This window comes from Penaeus monodon, chromosome 15, assembly GCF_015228065.2.
Source record: "Penaeus monodon isolate SGIC_2016 chromosome 15, NSTDA_Pmon_1, whole genome shotgun sequence".
NCBI classification, from domain to species: Eukaryota; Metazoa; Arthropoda; class Malacostraca; order Decapoda; family Penaeidae; genus Penaeus; species Penaeus monodon.
In genome coordinates, this window is record NC_051400.1 from 17,038,599 (window position 1) to 17,038,930 (window position 332).

A 332-nucleotide genomic window follows, 5' to 3' on the forward strand; every position below is an offset into this window, starting at 1 on the left:
TATTGATGTTAGCATGGTTTTCTGCAATTGTTAAGCACCAACTTAATAGAAAACTGAAGTCTGGCTGCATTTGAGTTAACAAGATATACAACTACATCTTTCCACTTCCAAGGAACAAAAAACCTACTACCCACGTTAGAACGGTCAACAGGATACAAAGTACATTATCACAATGGTGGAGAAGGCCGTTGGAAGATCTTGAGAAAGCGATATGAACATCTTAATCTGAAGTACTTGTAGAGGCAGGAGCAAAAATGACACAGTATTTTTTTTTAACACTCACTCTGTTAAGGCACCATGTTTAGTCTTCCTGAGTAAGCTGTGACACTTTC

General features: G+C 38.0%; 1 protein-coding gene across 1 annotated transcript in view; it reads right to left on the reverse strand.

Moving 5' to 3' along the window:
* The window catches only part of LOC119581792 (cGMP-dependent protein kinase, isozyme 2 forms cD4/T1/T3A/T3B-like), a gene marked incomplete at its 5' end in the record, with an annotated part of 43,492 nt that overhangs the window by 1,659 nt on the left and 41,501 nt on the right, over positions 1 to 332 (reverse strand). The window contains 1 exon segment of the mRNA XM_037929921.1: positions 1 to 332.